Below are 13,584 nucleotides of genomic sequence, written 5' to 3' on the forward strand. Positions count from 1 at the left end.
ACAAGGCTCCTGATACCTTGTTACAATAGCAGTTGAATAATATTAAACATACATAGGCACAATTATTTTTTATAAGCATTTGAAGTTTGACAACATTTATCAAATTTAAAATTGAATAATTATTTTGTAGTTAAAAAATTATAAAATGTTCAACTTTTATATCTAAGGATTGAAACAAGATTCCACGTAAATATTTTACTCTGTTACCAAAAATTCTAAGAAATACATAAGCACAGTTTATTTTTATAGTCATTTTAAGTTCAAATTTGGACGAAATTACATATTAAAAAACTTGGAATAACTATTTTAGTTATTTTGTTGTGATTGTATAATATTATTCGTGGTTATACTTGAAACTTCTAAAGTATACTATTATATATCTTTGATAGTACCACTGTTTGTTGTTGATGTATAACGCGTTACCTAATGGATATTGTGATATGATTAATTTGGAATTTATTAGGTATTGATACCTATTATAGGTCAATTTTTTTTTTTAATACTATAGATAAGTATACTTATAATAGGTATGTCTAATACCTAGACTGACAAACCGTCTCCGCTCAGAATCGTTTTTCTTATACAGTGATATTATATCATTGAATTCAAATTTAATACTATCCATTATACAGTGACCCACTTGTAACCTACTGTACAGCAGAGCGACATCCACTTACCCATCTTTTTTACTTTGTTAATGACAGGATATATTTTTAATTGCATATTCCAAAACAGAACTATTTTTCAAAGTATTTTGATACATAAACATAGAATTTTGAACTAGTTAGGTAATTGGCTATATAAATATTTTAATAATATTTGGAAATTAAATTTTTATGTTTTAAATTACTCTGAAAAATCTTCAGCTTCAGAAAACAAAATAAAAATCCATAATGTAATTTAAAAAAGTCAAAACTTAATGTTGTTTTTCTATGACATAAAATTAAGTAAAAATAAATATAAATTTAATACGTTATTAATAAATATATAACAATATAATTTTAATTTTCAAAAAATTGTACAACTTTGAAATAATGAGTATAGACACTGTACTGATCACATTGTATAATGAGTTATTATAATATGTCCATATTATCAGATTGTAGGTAGAACCTCGTTAGTTCATACATCTGATCTGCTGTGTAGTCATGTAGGTAGCGTACAGATACACTACCTATATACTCGCGAGCAGGTATATAATATTCCTCTAATTATAATTTATTATTAATTATTTGTATACATAGGTACTACACTTGACGTTAGTAGACACACCATCCTTGCACTTTTTGCAAGGAATCTGATAATACTACAAATTATATGATTATTAATAATGTAATAAAATAATATTACAGTATAATGTAATGTGCTACATTTGTTATTATTAATTTTTTTTAAAACGAAATGTATGTAAAAATATAATTTTAATCTAATTGAGGAGAATAATCATATAATTTGTAGTATTATCATATTCCTTGCAAAAAGTGCAAGGATGGTGTGTCCACTAACGTCAAGTATAGTACTTATGTAATATATATATATATGTATATTATATTATAACCTAATGGTTTTGCAATAAAGTAATGTGGCTGTAGCCTGCAGGTGGGTTCTCTTTTGGGCTTAGTTATCTTTGATAATTGCGTAAAAATAAATGACGAAAAGTCAACTACCAGAACTAAATGATTTTGGGGGCGAGTATGATAATAATAATATAATAACAATGATGGCCAGTGGGACGATAAATCGAAAGGAATTAATAATAAGTACACGGTGACAGTGCGGTCTGCGAGGAAAACTATTTAGTAATAGATTTATCTATTGAGATCGGAAATAATGGCGTTTATTATAAATAATAATATATATATATGAACCATTCAAAATGTATAATACAATCTGTTTATATTATTGTTAACAACGGTATAGAAAAAACAACGATCATATAAAGTTTTGTAACAATAACTTGAGGCTTGTTACTTCATATACTTACTAGTTAGGTACTTAGAAGTATATAGCCATATAGACATTAGAAACACTATAAAATTACCAGCTTCTACTATAACTGTATGTATATACATGTAAATAAATGTAAAATATTATATTAGGACATTTTTATTTCAATTGAGAAATAATTAGTGTAATAATTTTCCATCAGTAATCGTTAATAAGTATTATTGTTTGTGAACATGATGTGCACAAGTGTAATGGTAGGTACCTAATAAATAATACGACTAATTTTAATTAATTTATATCATTAAAATAATACTGCTCAATGCTCATAAGTCATAATACTCACTAAGATAATTTTAATAAACTACTATATTTTTTAGTATTTAGTATCATAAATAAAAATGTACGATACACAATAAATTATATAAATAATAGTAATAATATTCTTTTAGATACAGAATACAATAACTAAGTATAAAAATACCATAACTTCAAATGTAGTAATATACAGACATTAATTGCAGGATAGTTGAAAATATAATATACACTTTAGTAATCATGATAATTAATCTTCGCGTCTATGAAACATAAATATCACGACTATTTTATTTCAACATAAACCACCCACGAATTTATTTAGCCCCGAGTAGCTAGTTCAATAAATATTAATTTTTAAAAATCTGATTTTCAAAAGTAATTTACTGAACCTCGTAAGTAATAGGTACGTAGTTCTCATAAATTAAAAATATGGCCACATATTTTAACTAGAATTTGTTACTAATTGTAGTAATTTATTTTTATCAAACTTATTTTATGTACGCACCTAAACAATATAATGAGTATGATTCAGGTTTGCCAATTATCTTCATATAGTATTATTATAAATGTGGTCGTATACGAGTAAGTACATATGGAGCTATAATTTATTGTATATATAGGTACCATGTCTGCAAGAAAAGAGTTTGTGAATTGTGAGTTTGTGCCACTATTGTGCCTTCAGACTGCCTGAAAATCCAACATCGAAGTCGTTGTCAAAATTTTGCCCTTCGGTACGTTGCAGCATATAGTTACCGGTTCGAAAGGAATGAAGTCATCCGTTGTGAATTGTAATCAAAATATATCATCCGTACATGATGAAATAAAAAGTTTGTCAACATACAAGCAAATAAACTAGAGTTGCATATACCATCGTAAATTCTCAAACTCTTGAATCCGTACGACTTAGTTAAAGTATCTTACACTAAGGAAATGGGCTACTTTTATGGTGGTATAACCCCTAATATGTAAATGGTATATGTATTACTTTTGTATTATGTATTTTGTCGTTTAGAAAAAAAAATGTGTTTATATATATATATTATACATTATGATGTAAATATAGAATATAATATATGTCCACGTTATAATTTATATAACATACGATACTAACCATGCAGCACAATTTGTTTGACAAGAACGATAAATATCGTTTTGTTTTATAAATAAATATTACGATGTCAAGCTGAGACAGGTACCTAGGTAGGTAGGTAGGTAGTGTTCGAGATGTCTACAGATTTAATAATGATGGATGATTCTAATGCAATCGATCATGGTGCATAATAAAAGGTTTTTCGTGAACAAACAGTCCTACATTATTGAATAGATTATTATGATAGTTTAAAATAAATAATAATATTGATTTTTTTTTCAACTTCACGTCTGTTACAAAACTAAACGTTGACTAAACTAGACAATATAATATGTAATTGGCTGAACGTGAATTCTAAGTATTGAGCAGCGTTCGTATATTCATAGTCTGACTACGGATTTGATTTTTTTAAGTGTCTATATTATAGTACCTAAATATCTTTTTTTTCAGACCAAAATGTACGAATAAGATAATGCATACAATTAACTAATCATAAATTAAATCTTTACGATCAATATATAAGGTTGTTCATATTTCCTTGATCGACTTCTCTATAAAGTCCGTAATTGTGTAATGGCGGTATATTCCATGTAGTCTTAAAAAAATTGTTTTAAAAAAGTTAGGTTCTTTAGGTAATTTAATACCTATACTATTGTAGTTATAATTTAGTTCGAATTATTACCTAGTTGGTTTTGTATAATGTATATAATTGTATTATTAAAAACTATATAAATACTAGGGAGAATATTGTATTACGATATAAATATTAAATTAAATATTGATGTGAGCCTAGTATTTATATTTACCTACGTAAAATAAATCATATGAGATACGAACAAGTTTCAAACACATTATTCAGTTAAATATTTGTTTTGTACGGTTTTTGTGGTTGATTCGTGGACTCATTATAGAGAATAGCATGGCGTCGAATAACACTCGAATAAATATATATATATATCGAATAGATAATAGCATGGCATGGTGTTAACACACCTGTATGATCTGAGAATCATAGATATTGTGAAAAAAAGTAATCGAGAAAATACTATGACATGATTTCATGGCCAGACTGCGGAATGGTGTCTGCACACCGGTTAATATTGATCTCACGTGAAAACTAAAAATCTTCCGATCAGCTGCAGCGTTTTAAAACTGTTGACAATCGAGCTGTAATGGACTAGTCTCGGTCGGGATTATAGAGGCATATATTATATAGAGCCTCGACAGACGTATATGGTATAATATGTATAGTACAATAAAAATGGACGCGGATACACTACTTGCAATATTGCAGTTAAGATGGCAAGTGGTGCTGGAAAAAGAATGTGGCAACAATATAATATAATATAATACGGGGTTCACGAGCTGCAGTCGGCAATCCTATTCAATCAATTATATTACGAAAATCGCTATAATAATAGTGAAAAAAAATGATGACAGCATTCGCGCAACGGCGAACGGTCGTTATTATTATTATTATTTTGACAAATAAACAATATTCCAGAACACATCGTCGACGCGATATAATAATAACTAATAACGATCGACGCTGGGATGGGAGGAATCGCGAAGCACGATTGTTCGCGCGTCCGGCACAACGTATATAATATATATGTATTATAATATATACCTACATAATATATATTATTATGTATACAATGATTATTAGGGAGCTGTCTTATCTGATGTTCGCATGGCTGTATATATTATGCATTGTGTTAGTACATATATTTATTGTTATTATTTAACACTGTTCGGGTGCGTATATAATATTATATGCTGCTCGCCGAGTGGTTCAAGCGTATTTTATACCTACATAGGTACGCGCGTGTCGGCCTATAGTTAATTTAATATATAATATTGGAATGCGACCGAACGAGAGAATTCATATTATAATATAATTCACAATACTGCATTCTCCCTATAGTTATTATGGTGCAGTGTAAATATGAACCTTTGAGTCTGTAGACCTTGAACCGTTTCGGGTTGTTCAGTTGTTGACACAAAATGATTTCTTAAAATATATTATAATATATATAATATACGAGTAGGTATATAATAATATGAAAATGCATATAGAGCCGTGGTCTAATCCTTTTAAAAACATTATTTGACGTATACGTTCGAGTGAATACAATAACGATATTATAATCATCCGCAGACCGCAATCAAACCGTCCGTCAGTGGTCACTGCCCACTGCGCGCAGGTCAAAAGGAAAATTGTTTATTTATAAGATTTTGAAATCTAAAATGGATCGATAGAGTTTTAAGATTTTAGAAGCGTGTACTATATAGTATATTATATTATATTTAAAAAAAAAGTATACCTATACGATATACCGACATCACTATAATTATAATTACAAACGCAGTACAAAAAGTTATTTTTTAATTGTCATGGTCAAAACGCCGAATGAGAAAATCGTTTTGTGATAATAGATTTATAGTATGAGCAATAATAGACGTATAGGTATTATAAATTATTTTTTCGTAGTATTAATTCATTGATGGAAAACTGAAATGTGATATTAAATTCAACTCAAACTGGTCATCATAATTATTATTGACAGTCACTCAACGGAGTAATATGTAAGATGTAACTATATAAGATACATTATTACATTATTATATTATACATCACCGGTTCCTAGCTATTACCTATTAATCCACTAATACAATAATATTGTGTTCCATTTATCATATAATATTCGTTCTGAATTAAATCCGTTTTTTATATTTTATAATCGTATTCATGTATAATATTATATACTCATGCTTGTATAATATATTATGATTTATGTATGTTATCGATTTTAAAATTGTAATTACTGATTTCAAGTCATGTATCGATGGTGATGAAACAACTAGAATGCACACCAGTACACCACACATCGACAGACGAAATTAGTAATAATACTTGGTGGGTATATTAATAAATAATATTATAGACACAATATGAAATATGTATAGGTATATGTGTGTGCGTATGTATGCACATTAAAATATAATATTATGACGTTTATTGCGTTTAACCGTCGACCAGTAAAATACGTGACCGTGTAGCCGCGCGACACATTATGTCGTACCTACTTATATGGTACAAACTACAAAATTGTGTCTTATTACCCATGTGGACACAAATAATTATAATAATGCATATTATAGTATTTGTAATCAAAGCTACAGAGATTACACTTTGCGCGGCGACACAATACTTTTACTTTTCCGCGGACAAAAATATCAGTTCCACGTTATAATGATATACCGCGGGCCAGCCTGTTTTAACCGTGCGGGATGTGTGGTCGCGGGCTGCTGCAGGAGACGAAAAGCACAACATTTTTTACGCTCATGTTATAATAATTATACAGCAACACACTTACACACTAACGCACATACCTATTACAGTGCTATTATTATTATGATATAAATAGTTGAATTCTTCATGGTTTATTGTAATAGCGTCATGACGGCGGCGTGGAGCGCGTCGTGTCGCAATAGGCACAAGCACAATGCGTATTTGTGCATGTAAACACACCATAATCATTATGATCGCATAATATTATAATACGAGTGTAGCTACGATATGAAAATTAATAATAATGAAACGGATAATACGAGTGTCGTGTGTATGCGAGCTGCGCGGAGTGTGCGGTGTACGCGTACGGCCGAGTAATAATATAATTATTAGAGCGAAACATCTTTGCGGCAATGGACATCGGATAGCATAATATAATTATACACATATCATACTATGTATATAGTGCACGTCTAGGCTACGGTACGTAACGAAAATAATAAAAAATATAAAAAATACTACGTCCGTTCGACCTTAACCTTTTGCCGGCGCGCGTACAACACTTGGGCAACGGCCGCGGAATGAAAAATGATATAGCGAAGATCTATTGTACCTATATATAGATAATGGACATTATAGTATATTGTACGCGAGAGGCGCCGCCGGTGTTTCGCAACGCGATTATTTGTTTTTACGTTTTCACGAAAATAAAATCACGTAATCCAGTTCTATATACTGCTCCCGAGGAAATTTGCCAATACCTATATTATAGTATGTCGAGCTTAGGTATATAATAATAATATGATTGTGTCTACGCACGACATCCTCTTCGGTCGGCGGCGATCGCGGACAGATTATTATATATTATGTATAGGTAGGTAGATATGGCGCACGCGCGGGGAGCACTGCGGAGAAACTCTTCATACATAATATTATTATATAGTATTATAGGTAAATGTTATTACCCATATATTATTATATACATATGCGTACTAGGTATGTATATATATTTTGTTGTTGATAATAAAAACGAAAAAGTATGTTCAACTTACACGTAATACGTTTACGTTCACGTGTAATAGCATTTAATCGGACACATACAAAAACACAAATTGGTTTCAAATAGTCGTAAATTATAATTTATAACTTATAACTCATAACTGTATAGTTGTGATCTAAATAATACGTAAATTACTTAACTAATGTTCATCATAGGTATCATGTCAACGCTATACATTATTGTAAATGGAATTAATTCCGTAAAATAAATAAATAATGTATGAACAAAAGCGAAATATTTATTTAATTATACGCAGTACATCGTGATGGCTGTGATGATGTAGGTACTCGTTCCTGTAGTGTCGTCCTGGAACCACAATGCACCACTAACTATAGATTCTAGGCGATGACTCACATATACGTATTATTCTTCCCAGGAGTTGGACTCCGATACATTTTCTGAAAAACAAATAATTTGGTATATTATACTTGTATAGAAACAATGGAATAACTATACTATTTAACTTAAATATACTTCATGCACAAACATTTTACATACACCAGAGGGGAATCTGAGGGGCTGTAGCCCTTTTAAAAATGTTAGGAAAATGCAAAAACGCATCCAGTGTTCTGGGAACGTACTATACTTATGGTTATGAGCTATGACGAAACAATGGGCACGTATTAATTGTATATGAAAGTTGCTGCACGCCTGCAAAAGTCTAAAATAAAACTAAGTATTAATTACGTTTTTACCAAGTTCACGAGGTTAGCATATCAAACTTAGGAGTCATCCTTGTTAAGCCTTCCCTGCATGTGTAACAAATTATCAACCCCTCTCTCCAAAGCAAAATCATAACTACGCCACCGACATTACCGTAAGTACGCAACCACTTCAACCCACATAATAATTAGTTACAGCATTTGGAATATGCACAATGCACTACTGATTTTAACTTACACACCATACAATGGTATCCATTTCAAAATCTGTTAATATACTTCTAAATTTGTATATGGGACATACCTAAAACTTGTTTGGAGTTATTTTACTAATAATTTAAACTTTTTTTGTACAACTGTTTAATTTAAAAACGTGGATGAATTTCAACTACCTATACTATATAGAAATATTTCGATAACAAAATAAAATTTTATGTTATTCATATAATTATAGGTACTTACTCATATTTTAATTAACATTATATTTGAAAACATTATAATTTATAGTTGTTATAACAAGTCAGGCCCATTGAAGTATACTACTAGGACACTATTCGCCACTATTCAAACATAATATGTGCCTATATATTATTATGTGTATTATAATTTATAGCGTTAGTCAAATGGTTTCATAACATTGGAATATTCCCATGAAAATATAAAATACGGCCAACTTATTATTTTTTTTTATGAGTGAATGTATATTTCTTTAATGCGAATTATTTTTATGTATAATATATGACATAATTAAAACTTACGAAGATTCCGTGAAGTAACTTTTTTTTTCAGGAAGAGAGAATATTTATATTTTATTTTAAAAAATGATAGTCAAACTCCGAACACATGTACCTAATATTGTTTTTCGTTTAAAACTGTGTCCATTGTAATTAATATGTAACCTATATCAGTTACCTGAAACTTGGCTTGTTCTTATTATAGTATAATTTGGGTGTGATTATTATTTTTATGCGTGTGAATTTGTAAAATCTTTCCTCATAATATAAAGTTATTTTTAGACCAGTTATGGTATTCGTATTATTAATGCAAAGTAAAAAAAAAAATTTAAAAGAGAGGTTTTACATATTTACAAATTTACAATCATCAAAGTCATAAATATTTTTATTTTCTCTGATTGAATTTGACTAATTTGAGCAGATACCACATAAATGTTTGGCATTATCAATAAAGTATCCAAGTCATGCAAAAAATCATTAAATATTCTTATCGATCTATTTTATTGTATGAAAAATATTCGAATTAAGAATTATCTCAAGATGTACCGTACCTATATATGTACAAAACATTGAGACCTTCATTTAGAGTAATTTAATAATGCCCTTCAATTTGTTATAGATAATAAATTTCTATTTTTATACAAATGTAAATACAATACACTTAATACCTTGATACACATTAACTCAAAGACGATTTTTCTTTTAGAACACAATAAAATTATGAAAACTAGATATTGACATGGGCATCAAGACAGCCTTGATGGATTATAGAGCCTTTATCTTCTTTTGAAGAGTTCATCACTGGCACTAAATATATGATTAAGAATTCGAATCTATATATTATAATTATGTGTCACGGCCTGTATTATTTTCATAAAATAGACAATAACGCGAACAATTTATTTAGGTATACAATAGATAAATTACCAATTATGCAATTTTAATTATATATTTAATGTAATATAATATATATAATATTATATTGCAGTGTTGGACATACCTATAGTAATTATAAATTGACACAAGTTATATTTATAATTAATGAAAAATTAATTAATTATACTACTAAGTATTATCATAATATAGCTTAAATGCCTAAAGGAAACATTTTAATATTTTCAAATATTTTATTTTTAACTATGTAAGTTATCAAAACTTCATATTTATGAAAAATTTTAGACTTGATTGCTAAGTCCTATAATAAAGGTACCTACATGACTATATATTATGTAGTACTTATTTGTATTTTGTATTCATAATTTTTAAATTAAAGTGTGAATTTTATAGTATTTTTTTGACAATCACAATTCACAATATTATATTGTAGAATTGATAAAATTTGAAATAATTTTGTATATATTTTATACTAATAAATACTTTTATAAGAATTTAAGAATTCTTTACTTATTGAATAAATATTAAATATAATAATAAGTACCTATATTATACTACATTTAAAAATTAAATTTAGTTATTTGTATTAGATATATTATGTAACATAAATGTTGTAGAGTGTTGTAAATGTTGTTAGAGAGTTTTTCAGAGGCTGTTTAAAATTTAAATATAGTTTGGTAAAAATGAAAAATTAATTGTTGATTATAAATATATTCAATTTTTAATTTTTGGACTATTACATTTTTTATATGCTGGGAGTGTACAGGTAGTATAGAAAATAATATTTCTGAAATTCTGTAGTGATTCAAGTATAAAGTTAACAAAGTAGTATATCCATATGAATTATTCATAGACTTACGGAATTTCGCACGTGAACGGTTTAACCCGCAGGAAACAGATGTAAGTTTGTACAACATCTCATTCATTCCGATAGTATTTTGTAAATGGAAATTACTATTACACTGATGAAGAAAAAATATTAAATTATTTGTACGCAGGATATGAAGTACGAACACTAAAAAATATTATGATTACTGCAGGTCCTGCAAACAGAAATATAGCATGTAACATGTATACTGCAGAATGCACGTTTCTTGACTGACACTCGCTAAGTATTTAGTCCAAGGTTCGCAAAAATCATATATTTACCATTTTACCATAACACCGACTGTAAAAAAAAATGATACAAAACTAAATAAATAATATAATAATAATCAAACAAAAACGATTATTGTGAGAGCGATTGTAGTGACGGCGGCCGCGATGGTTGATAAAAAAAGAAATAATAATATCATCGGCCTAAAACGACCGCGGACGCACGTGGATGGACAATTGACCAATGAGCGACTGGCGAGCGTGGGGACGCTCGATGCCTCCCTTTTAGTATAAATGCACCGTCCCGTCGGCTGTACAGATCATACTGAATCCAACAGTGTTCTAGAACAGTCACAACTAGTTCTCAACGTTGTTTTTTATTTTTCATCAGTGCTTTATTACTACTCACCGTTCAATTCAAAAATGGCGTTCATACAGGTCAGTATAATATATTCTAAGATTATAATTTAAATTATAATGTATAATAATATAAGTAATAGCTGATCTCGGCCAAACTGATATAGAAATTTGAAATATCACTTAACTATAGTTATAGTCAGCTTCTGATTTTTATTTCTCCTTTTTTTTATACATAGGTGTATTATATAGGTATAGTTCAATAGTTAAATTATAATTGTTTATGTAGATACGTTGCATTAAAAATGAAAATCTCTATGTTCGCACCTATCTTTATCGTCAGTATAAATAATAAAAAGTTTATTTTATTTTAAATTCTATAACTTGCAGACAGCTCTACAGAAAAGTTGTAGTTTTTTTTATATTTGAACTTTTCATGAATGAATATTTATTTTACTGATATTGTTTTAGATCTGCACTTTTCAAATGTAGCAACGTTCAATTTCATTTTCATAAGATACCTATAAATATGTAGTATTAATTCTTAAATCTATAATACCGCGGTTACAATATTAATAATATATGCTATATTACTATGTCTTATCTGGTGGGGCGCAGTGACTTTAAATTTGCATTTGGGAAATCCGAAACAGTTATATATGGTGTACCTAAGAGGATGGCTATAAAATATAAATCACTGATATCGTCGGAGTATATTGTGATTCGCTGTATCAGAGACTTTAACGTCCACGCTTGTTTGAAGAGATGATCTATTATTCGGAAAAATTCGAAATACGTTATATTCTCATTTACGCTGAGTATAATAAATAATGACGTTGTTACTTGGTTTGGTATAAGATTAGAGAAATATTGAAAAAAATCCTAAAACTTTATCGTTGCAAAATATAATAATATACTGCGTTGTACAACAAGTAGGTACACTTATGATGAATGTGATGTACCTATTTCCTGCAGGATTCGTGCATACATTTTCCAACCATATATTATATTCTTTAATCCTCACTCGTTTTAGTGCATATAAAAGACATTTATGGTTATTAGTTTATTACACAATAATATATCAAACACTATTCGAAGCGTTTTACGATCTCGCGCAGTGTAATATCCACATAAATAATACACACATACCTATACATATAGGTATATTTATAATGTATACAATACGCAATCATTAGCGAATTCAATTCGTAATCACGAGGAAAATATAATTTCGAGCGCATTGTTTGTACGCGACACCATATCAGGTATATATGTATATATTATATTATATTATATTATATATATGTATATAATTTTTGACTTTCTATACGAATTCTCACGGCGGCGGCGTTACGCGGTCTCCGGGCGCTAGTCTGTCCCATTGCAGCTCGCACACATTTATAGACATAATATTATATATATATATATATAAACGTGTGACCGTTGCAATATAATATAAATATATACGTATGCGTCCGGTTTTCCGCGTGTTACAATTAATAAAAGATCATCGGCGGCGACGACGACGGGCGATTGCGCAACCCCACGTTGACCGCGTTTTCTCGCGACTATAACCCAATTATCGGGTTCATTTTTCACGTCCATTGTGCGTGCTTGGCCGCCGTGCCATTGTCGTGCATGCGAGGGAATAAAAAAATAATTACATTCATAATATATATACCTATATACTATACACATATACGCGTGCAGTGTGAGCTTCTCGGCGGCGGCGCTAAATATCTACATGCACATATACATATTACTGTATCCTATATAATATATACACACGCGGTCGTGATCACACCCGACTCAATAAATTCCGTATATACATTTAAATAGATATACACCATGCGTAATGATGTGTATATAATATAATATACGCGATCCGATCATCGAGCACGACTCGGCGCGAACGAGAGGTAGTCCGTTGTTTCTCGTTGCACCGTCGTCGACTTGAAAAAAACGTATACCTATAGGAACAAATAATATATAAATATTAAATAATACGCTGCTACAGTAGGAGGTAGGTACACTGCATATTATGTCGATCATGATTATACCTCCAGCAGTGGCTGGTGCAGTGGTGCCTTATAAATTTATATCGAGATGCACGACGAGCGCAGACTGAATACTGC

At 29.6% G+C, this 13,584-nt stretch overlaps 1 long non-coding RNA gene across 1 annotated transcript; it reads right to left on the reverse strand.

The window, feature by feature from the left end:
- Positions 1 to 7,685: 7,685 nt before the first annotated feature.
- Positions 7,686 to 11,548, reverse strand: LOC115033667. The gene is made up of 2 exons (XR_003838959.1): positions 10,857 to 11,548; positions 7,686 to 8,105 (listed from the first exon to the last, which is right to left on the reverse strand). It is a non-coding gene; the product is annotated as an uncharacterized LOC115033667 (long non-coding RNA).
- Between the last annotated feature and the right edge of the window lie 2,036 nt (positions 11,549 to 13,584).

Source organism: Acyrthosiphon pisum, chromosome A1, assembly GCF_005508785.2.
Source record: "Acyrthosiphon pisum isolate AL4f chromosome A1, pea_aphid_22Mar2018_4r6ur, whole genome shotgun sequence".
Lineage (NCBI taxonomy): Eukaryota > Metazoa > Arthropoda > Insecta > Hemiptera > Aphididae > Acyrthosiphon > Acyrthosiphon pisum.